Source organism: Alosa alosa, chromosome 21, assembly GCF_017589495.1.
Source record: "Alosa alosa isolate M-15738 ecotype Scorff River chromosome 21, AALO_Geno_1.1, whole genome shotgun sequence".
NCBI lineage: Eukaryota > Metazoa > Chordata > Actinopteri > Clupeiformes > Clupeidae > Alosa > Alosa alosa.
The window spans coordinates 3,397,650-3,407,236 of NC_063209.1; the positions used below are offsets into that span (position 1 = coordinate 3,397,650).

At 44.5% G+C, this 9,587-nt stretch overlaps 1 protein-coding gene across 1 annotated transcript in view; it reads left to right on the forward strand.

Annotated features, from left to right (window-relative positions):
• Positions 1-1,130: 1,130 nt before the first annotated feature.
• fgf13a (fibroblast growth factor 13a) overlaps positions 1,131-9,587 on the forward strand; it is a 94,868-nt gene continuing 86,411 nt past the window's right edge. The window contains exons 1-2 of the mRNA XM_048230832.1: positions 1,131-2,061; positions 2,352-2,530. The gene's annotated coding sequence lies outside the window, so the exon portion shown is untranslated. The remainder of the gene's footprint in view (positions 2,062-2,351; positions 2,531-9,587) is intronic.

Here is a 9,587-nt window from a genome sequence, read left to right on the forward strand (position 1 = left end):
CAACAAATGACATTAACAAGTATAATGCATGCAGTGTGGTAATGAGAAAACTCCTGTCAAGCCTGCATTCCTCCAAGAAATATGAGAGAACGCTGGAGTGTGCTACGAAACGTCCAAAGGCGTCCTATTACCCCCTAAATATAGCAAGAATATAGATCCAGAAACTGACGGTGTTTTTTCCCCCACCACCAAGGGGCTCAGACCTGCCGTCTCAGGTGATGAGAGCTGAACACTGAGTTGGTTGCTCTCTGTAAGACGCCATCCGCGTTTATCAGAAACTTCTAAGTGAAAGGAATTAGAAAACCGAACACTTGTGGAAAGGCAAGGGAAAGAATCGTTTCTTACTGAACGGACTATGACATGTCGATGAGGAGCCTGGGGCTGTATGACGTGTGGGGTTGGATATAGCTACTAGGTTACGCGTCGATTTTTACCCAAATTCCTCTGCATTACTAAATAACCCATATATTCATCATCATAGGTAAGCAAAGAGACTGTTTATGTGACGTACAAAAAACTATAAAAAAGAGTGACTTTTGAAAGTAGTTGCATGACAATCTGAGTGTATTTAAACTTCTGTTTAAATATTCATCCACAGTTAAGACTGTTTTCACCTTCTGGGGAATATTAGGTTATTAGTGTGTATACTATGCTCTGCACCTAAATTAATGTCGTGAGACGACTTATTCTACTATGAAACTTTTCCTCATTATTTAACTTCTCTTTCAAAATAAATTCTGTATAACATTGTTGCGAAGGCTTGTGAAATGTCCGAAAACACAAATAGCAGCATCGTCAACAGTATTGACTTTACTGCTGTATTAATCATTTTGACATTTAATTTATTGATCATTCGTTCATTAATAGTTAGGCTAGTCTACTTTGTGTGGTGTCTATTCCATTCCACTCGTCTTTATGAATCACGGATTTGGCTATTGCACAGTGATCACCAGAACTTTCGTCGTCTCGCGCCGTAGGCTATGCACAGCCTTTTGTGAAATTCTGTTGTCCTTCTATTGCAAATGGACCATCGCTGAAAGCACAAATGCGTAACTGGAAAACATAGATCATAATGAAACTCAGAGACATTCGTCTCAGTGCCTAAGGTGCGCTATTTTCCTGCCTTGTGCAAAAATACCAATTATCGATAAAAAAAAAAGAATCGCGTCTTTTCATTTCCCTCTTAAACAGGTGATTGCGAGGACTTCAAAAGCTTTGACGGGATACATAATCTCTCTTTGCAAACGGCATGATCTTTTGACAGCAGTATAATTCCATGTTCTTCTATTTGGCATTGGAAGTACGATACACTTTGCCGGAACTAATACAGGTTGTTTTGTATTCACAGCGTGAATCGCGTAGAATTCTTACCATGTAACATGCAGAATATCGTGTATAGTGCAAAATTAACACTACAACATATGAATTGGGTTATAGTAAGTAATTCAACCTGCCAATTGCAGTAGCCTACTACGCAAGGAACGTGCCCCATCGCTACTGAAACATGTTAGTTGTTGTAGCCTAACATAACCTAGGGTACTAGAATTATGCGTATAGCCTACCCTTAGACATAGTTTTCAAGTGGTGTATGAAGCTCTCTGGTAAAGTGCTTCAGTAAATAGATTGTTGCATTGCTTAACAGCGTGTGCGAAGTCGCGCTCTTACAAATGGGTCCTTGGCTGCGGAGATCCTGTTGATCTGTCATTTTCCAGACCAGGAGGATTTTGTTAACATTTGACGCTGCCTAGTACTGAAAAGATTTTTCCAACCTAGTCGTGGTGCGAAAATTCGAAACAATTGCGACCTTCCAATGTAGGCTAGTTTTTTAGACGATGGCCCTGCGGGTCATTTTTTAATAACCAAAATAATAATCTACTGTCGTGTGACACATGTGACGTCGACTGACACTCGGTGGAACCCCCCTCTCTCCTCGCCTTCGCTTTTTGTTCACTACCACCTCTGAGAGGGTTGTGATTCGTATGGACTATAGCGGGATTTATGGTGGATGCATGCTTCTGTATCAATGTGCATTGATGTAGCAGAAAACGTGGCAGAGATAAGGTAAGAGAATATCAGACATCCGATTTTTAGACAAAGCATGGTAGGCTACCGTAATATCAGCATCAGTTCTGTCCGTCGTTTTAGTGACATTTCCAACATTTGGAGACTTGAAACCACAACACCTTTGTAAACTGTAATCCTTATCAACTCGCACGCGCCTTTACTATGCTTGAACGTGCGAATATATTACAACATTCCCAATATCGCAGCGCGTAGCATTGTTTTCCCCACAAAGAAACGTTGTTTTAATGTGTGGCTGATTTCCTTGCTCTCTTTACTATGTTATACAGAGCCCTTATCTCATCACCTGGTACCTTTGATTGGGATTCGGCAAAGATTTCATAGAAGAGACAGAGGGTAAACAATCAAGGGAATTTGAATATTGTCTTAATCGGGAATTACACATCCAAACTGGGATCTATGAGCGGAAAAGTGGCGAAGCCTAAAGAAGAAAAGGATGCTTCCAAGGGTAAGAGGCTAGTCTTCCAACGCCTTGATTGCTACCCCTAAATCACTCACTTAAAGCGACCGCACACTCATTCATCTCTCTCCCTAAAACATCACATTGTGTACATGGGAAGAAACTACATAGAGGTACGTTGTCACAGTTCTTGGGGAAACAGAGTTGTCAAAAGGGCTTAATTTGTGTAAATATGGGCTGCCTTCCTGAATTCATTTCATGTTGTAGCCAAACAAAGCGACAACAGTGGTACATCAGTGGTGTTTCCCGGGAAATAATGACAATGTAGTCACTCTCTTTTGTCCATGACATTGGTATCCTATTGTCATATTGGGATGAAACGGTAGTGCTGTCGCTTTAATGGCAGTGAAACACCAATGTTATTGGTCCCTGTTAAAATCCTCCCGATCTTGTTCTAGCTTTCCCCCCAAGGTAGGTCTGGGTAATCCTCTCTTATCAATATATTCAGGTCACGCCGTTTAGTGATGACGCGTGGAACACTGTTTGGGTACCGACTGCGCAAATGTCCTGTTGCGTAAAATGAGTTCCCGACTATCTCTGGTACAACTGCGCTTGTACTTGCGATGTAAACTGGTGAATCATTGTCATGGAGACAAAGGGGACTCAAGGTTGCCAAAGAAACATAAGGGAGATTGAATTGTATCCATGTGCATGTTGTTTGCTAAAATGCTGGCTACTCTATGCACGGCACTTTGGATGGCCACATTATCAATTCACTCCAGTCGCATAGGTCTATGTTTATTTTCAGGTAAGATAAGCGGCATGGAAACGGACAAGGATGGGTTTTGTTCAACAGAAGTGCTTTACAAGAAGCTGTTGCATAAATGTAAAATGTTTTCCCAAAGTATCCCTTTAATTTATTCAGAAACCATTGCTTATTAGCTAACATTTTTTCTCCATAAAATATTAACATTAGTTAGATCATTTCAGTCAATGACAATGGTTTTTGCTATATGCATTTTAGCGTTTACAACCACAACCCTCTTTGTCACGTTTCAACAGCTGAATGAACAAATGGAATGTGTGCATGCTATATACCTAATTGATCTCCAAGATCTTGAGAAAGAAAAAGCTAAGAAAGGCCTATACTCTATGTGTCTAGTTTTCAATCCATACTATTTGCTTTGTTGAAAAAAAACTAAACAAAGATTGTTAAACAATGAAGCAGTCCAATCCAACATCTCTGAAGAAGCCATAAACAGAGTACAGCCCTTTCTTGATGTTCTTTGCTATTGCCATTGTTTTGGATATTGTGTGATGCTGCCCGTGCTGCTGACCTGTCTTCATGATGCACATCTGTACTCTGGCTGAACTGTGAATGAGCTTCATTCCTCCCTCAACACTAGCAGTTCAGCCATAGCTTGTGTTCTGTTTAGTCACTCTAGGGCCTAATGTAAAACACGCATTAGCATTATCTAGCATTATCTACAGAACGTTCTAAAGCGCTGGATGAGCTCGTCATGTTTGATCACATCAGACATCCCTACTTGTGCATCAGGCTGCCTTAAGGTGTGCTACACATTTTTATTTCAGTGATGTATGCAACAAAATAATACATCTGGAAACTGCAGGGGGGTATGCATTGGTCACGTTCACAGGGAAGTAGTTGGTTATCTAAATAAACATGTTAGTCGTGCTAAGATTTAAATGTTGGTGAATGGGTTCACAAGTCCCATCCATAGACTGGATCATGGAAGGACACTAGCTTGTTCTCATGATTAGCATCCATGTGCCATTCCCTAGCCATTCAAGGTATTATATCAGGACATTCACAAGGGCATCTTATTTAGGCACCAATTACAGAATTGTAGGGTCAAAATTGATCTGGTATTTAGATATTCAGCAACATCCGAAGTGTGAATGTTGTTCCTCAACTGAGCTAATTGAAGTGTTTTGAGAAACTGTCCTGTGCCAAAAAATCTAAGAAGCACCTTTCACTGTGTGACAGCCACTCTTCCTGATAACAAGGCTGAAGCAGCATCTCAGGCTCGGGTCTTGGAGTGGAACACGGCTAGTGGAAGTGGCACTACCTGGTCCAGGCTCTTGGTCACAGTGTGAGGCCATGCTTGGCTGCCCCACATGAGTGTATGAACGTATGTGTGTGTGTGTGTGTGTGTGTGTGTGTGTGTGTGTGTGTGTGTGTGTGTGCATGGGGGGGGGGGGCCTGAACATCAGATTTGTCTGCTCCCCTGCCTTGTGCTGATACTAAATTACTCAGACAGAGTCGTGAGCCGTCATGATCCTGGTTCGCTTTTTTCTCAAGGCTGGTGCAAAAAATAACTCCTTGTTGTAGCTAGTTGTTTTCGAGGATGCGCGGTGACCTCTCACTTTGTACTTTTCTTCAGTGTTTTACCACGTGTCTAATGAAACACGTGACACTTGCGTCCTGTCGTGCTGTTTGATATCATTTAAGTAGTAGTATACACTTGAACAGTAGTCCATATTTTAAGTCATCCTTTCAAGGTCAACGATGGACCCACTGTTTGCACAAAGTTGCATTTGGCCCAGGAGTCTGGACTGCCACTGGGTGAGCCCTACCTCTTTAACCCAGACAAGGGTAACATTCTCTTAGACCAGTCTCTTTGTTGCAGTTTAGTTCACAGCCTCTCTGCATAGATACATAGTACTTCCGGTTCTTTCTTTACTGGGAATGGGCCACACATCGTAGACCATTGTTGGTTGGAAGGGTGGGATTGTTTTATCAGATCAGGCTGTGGCTTCGGATGAAGTGAGAGCAATAGTTGCATGTGTTTGCTTGCAGATTCATTCAGGCCAGGGCTAGGCTCAGCACACAATCAATAAATATCCAGAGGGTAGTTTGGAGAGGCCTCATTAATCACCAGAAAGCAAGGCTCCTTTTTTGCTGCCACCCTGACACCTGGGCTAATCTCTCCAGCAGAAGAGCTAGTAGCCCACTGTAGCATTAGAATCATTTTCATTTTATGTAGTGTCAGGTTCTCTGTCTGCTCCCCTCAATAGATTTGTGTTGCTCTCAGCTGCTTCAATGGAGGAGATTATAATGCTGTTAAAATGCTTTACAGTGTAATGGAATTGCACAGTATCTGCCTGTCTGCACTGCCTAGTGCCTACCCTTGCCATTTGATACTGTTACAAGGAGAACTGAGGTGAATTGACAGGTACGCACACAGTTGTATAAAATCCTGTTTGTTGGCTTTATCATTTGATAGAATTACATTTGCTGTTACAATATTGTAACTAGATATGGAGAAAGACAATAATATTCTCACTTTACAGCCCATTTTCTTGGCGGAAAATAGAAAAACAGACTGGACAGGGGAGTTGCTCATACATCAACCAGATAGCTTCGGTCTGTCTTAATGTTAAATCTTAATCTTGCTGCCTGCCACCAGTCTATAATACTGCCTTGCATGTACAGTGTCCAGGGGATGGCTTTCCATGTTTGTGTCTAGTGGCTGTTCTCCCCGTAAATGTTTGTGTTTGTTGGGCTGGAGGGAGGAGCTGATGCCACTCTCCCAGCGGTCCCGCCCGCCGCTCGCGGCAAAGTTGCCAGCTGACGCAGATCGTCTCGTGCAGCCGGCCGCGGAGCAAGAGCGCCAGCCGCCTCGGAGAGACCTGCCACTCCGCATCGCCGGGCGCCCGGCTGACAAGTTGAGGAATGTTCCGGGCCTGTCTCTCCGCGTGTGCGTGACGGCCGGCTCTGTGCCAGCTGCGTGTTTGGCAGCGTCCCATTGGCCGCGCGTGTCCCCGCGTGTCCCTGCGTGTCCCCGCGTGTCCTCCTCCTCCTGTGAGGAGCCCCGCAGCTCTCCGTGAAGCCTCTCTGTCCGCTCGTTTAGACTAAACAAGCCGCCCCGCCGAGCAGCCTGTGTGGTGGAGCGTGACTCGGCAGGTTGGTCCCTCGTTAATGCTCCGCCACAGCCACAGGTCCTGGCCATCTACTGGCCCGAACTGACCGAGGCTGAGGCTAGCTGTTTAATCAAGGCAGCACTGTTTTTATTTATGCCTGAGAGCCAGTCGCACACGCTTTAATGGCTTTTTTTTATCACAGGCCCCTGGCAGTCCTCCTAAATGAGGAGAAGTGGATGTGGTGTTTGTTTGTTTGTTTATTTGTGCCCAGTGCGCAGCTTAAACGGCCCAAATAGCCCCCGCTTAGGTCCTCACGCGGGAAGATTAGCACTGAAAAGGCGTCAGGTGCCGGGACACGGCCCATGTCATTTGGATGAAAAGCACGTCGGCCACCCTCGGTATCTGGGGGTTATGATGAGAGTGGGCTGCTGGTAATCCTGAGCGCTCGGTGTGTCCTGAGGTGAGTGCACTCATAAGATGGCCCCTCGGGCCCCTGGGTCGGAGGCCAGGCCCACATGCTAATAGGTTCGGTTGTAGCGCTCAGCAGACACATATTCCCTCTCCACTGCTGCTAACCTTGTACAGTCTTTTCCATCTCTTTATATCTGCCACTCACTATTTTTCTGTTCTTTGCCAGCATCCAGCTGCTGAGCCCTCTGTTTTCCCTTGTCCCTTTATGTACAGTATCTGTCACTTGGCTACATTTATCAGCTGCGTTTGTCTCATCCATTACCTCCAACCCCATCCCCATCTCCCTTCATCTCCCGTCTCCTCCGTTTGTCCATCTGTTTCACTTTGCCTTTGAACCCCCTTCAGTTCAATAAGTGCTCTTTGACCTCAGCATCTGACATATCTTCCCAGGGTGCCCGTAAAACAGAGATTAGATCCTCTTCTTGCCACGCTAGCAGAATGGTGTGTCTTAAGTCCTGTTTTCTCTCCATCCGCCAGCTACAGTATGTTGGTATAATCATCATCAGCACAGTGCAAAGTGGCAGATTTGACCATCAGGCGCCCATCCTCCGGGGAAATAGACTGTGTCCCCGAACGGTCCTGTCTAGCTAAGCCTGTGTCGTCCATTTTGAAGGATGACCCAGCAGTGGGAGGCTGCCTGGTAATGGTTCTAATGGGATTTTTTACAGCAGAGCATCATGAGGATTAAGCCAACAGAGCCACTACTTACTTACACTGAATGACTGGACGCTCCACTTTCTGTCTGCCTGCTTCTGTTCACTTGCATCCCAGGGAGGGTGTGATGGGAAGGTGTTCTAGGAAATAATGATGGCTCAACAAGGAGGAGGGTTATTACCTAAGTAAAGGAGGCCACTCCCTAAGCTACCAGTGCTTTTAATCATACAACTCTTTAAGGACATCTAAAAACGTAATACTGAGTGGATAGGGTTTTTTTTTTATGATGGGCTGAGTCATAAATTCATGTCCCTATTCTGCGAGCATATTTACACTCGCTGATGCATCTGTTTGTATTTGCTGAGAACTTTCATTAAACTAATGGTGCAGATCAGAGCATCTCTTGTGTAGGTGTGGGATTATGTGTCGATTGAGGATTTTGGATTACAGTTGGGAATGGAATTGTTTTAGTTTTCAGAATGCATCCCGATGCTATTTGTTCATTTGGAGATAAGCTGCTCCAGTTTGTGCGTTGTGTGGCCAGGGGGGCTGGCTACGTTGCACTGTGGCCATTTGATGTCAGAGCAGGACTCAGGAAACACAAATATGTGCAGTGCTTTGGCACGGAGGTGGAGTCACTGATGCTAAACAGTAATTGGAGCTACTCTCTACAAAGCTGCCAGCTCAGTGAAACTCAGTTGAGCCTGTTTTGTCCTTACAGGAAATAATGTTTGTAAACATACTTGGAACACCAACTATGAGTCTGTGGTTGACAATGTATTACTTAATTTGATTATGGCCCACGTCTCCTGCATCTGAGCTCATCTTGTTGGCCTATGTTGAAGTCCCATAATATTCCATTCTCATTGCACATGCGCAGGGCTGTTTCCAGTCAAACAGATTTGTAGATTGGCCTCTTGCATAAACAATACTCTCATGAATACATAAATACATAAATACACACTCTGTTTGTGCTTGAACCAATTTCATTTGAATGAGAACAGTTTGATATATTTATGGATAAGGGCTATAATCAGAAACATAATGTTTTGTGTATTTTACAACGATGACAAATTTAGCTCCAAAGTGCTGTGTTGGCCATCATTCAGATGCCAAAGGAGAACACTTGAAGCGATGTCATGCGTTTTTTATGTTAAAACATTTTTTTGTCACTTACAGCAAACATCACCTCACCATCTGCTAGCTGCCTGTGTCCTGAATACACTGTAAAAAAAAACCCCGCGATCTCTGTTGACAACCCAGGCTCCAAAAACGGACACAAAACAATTTGGGCAAACCTTATCCATAAAAACATAACAACCAGCAAATCACTGACGACATGCGCGTTTAGTTTCAATTGCACGGGAGGGAGGGGGAGGAAGTAACGGGCTAGCTTTTTGTTTTGTTTGAACGTCAACAGAAGTGACGTTACCCAGCATCGCTTAGAGTGCCTTTAACTGGACAGTAGTTAAAACTGACCACATTGGCATCCCATGCCCTTGCATCTTCCCATGCATCTTCTCTCCACTATACAGTATGCTCACACAGAGCCGTTTGCTCACGAAACAAACCTTCCTGCAGGCAGCTGTGCACAATCTACTCTGTCTAATTACTCCACCTCCGGACCAAACATTACATTGCATAATGAGATTTCATTTTGGACAGCCAAGCCAACGAGAGGGCAAGATGCTTGGAGATCACGGTGTCCAAGTGGCTCACCCCCACCTCATGCCAGCCATGTGTCTGTGGCCTCCATGCGTGCTCCGCTTCACTGGCCGAACCCCATCAGGGAGCGGCGGCTTCCCCACTTCATCAGGGAAATGGAGTATTGGGCCAGCGCCCATGGGAGGGCCACAGGGCCAGCAGGGGCCGGCCAAGAAGTGCCTAATGCAATATTTTTGCAAGTTTATATCATGACCAATGGAGGTCATGTGCCGTATTCATAGTGTAGTAGTGAAGTTAAACATTACTCACTTTCACATTTGAATTCATTCAGTCATTCAGACACAAACGTTCTGGTCATGATTTGTCAAAACCACGGTAGACATGTTCAAATGGCATGACATGGTTATAAATGCTGCCCTGCTTTAGCTCC